Genomic DNA, 460 nt, shown 5'->3' on the forward strand with positions numbered 1-460 from the left:
TTGGCAGCGGCTCCCGGGCAGCCCCGGCGGATCCCAGCGCCGTTCCTGGAAGTGCCGTGGCTGTTCCCAGGCCTCGCTCCCAGCAATGGGAACGGCGGAGCGGGGGGAGGAACCCAGCRCAGGCCCCCCGCCCCGGCTCGCCTTCCTGCCTGCTCTGCTGGAGCCCAGGACTTCTTTGGAAACCCTGATAAAAGGGGAAAAATATGTTGCTAAAAATAACGCCCTTTGCCTTGGTAGCCCTGGGATTTCCCTCGCAGGGCGGATTTATTGCACTGGACCCCCCACTCCCCCCCGCCCCGCTAGCTGCTGCCACCAGCATTTGCTCCTAACCCTCTTCCCAAGGCGGTTTCTTTTGTCTTCCAAGGGCGTCATGCTGGAAAGGGGGAAGAAAGACTAAGAATAGTGAAAAAAAAAATTAAAAAAAAATGGCCCTGCAAAGAATAGCTTATTTTATTTTTCA

The sequence above is a fragment of the Nothoprocta perdicaria genome, unplaced genomic scaffold (assembly GCF_003342845.1).
Source record: "Nothoprocta perdicaria isolate Ctin4 unplaced genomic scaffold, notPer1 scaffold_375, whole genome shotgun sequence".
NCBI lineage: Eukaryota > Metazoa > Chordata > Aves > Tinamiformes > Tinamidae > Nothoprocta > Nothoprocta perdicaria.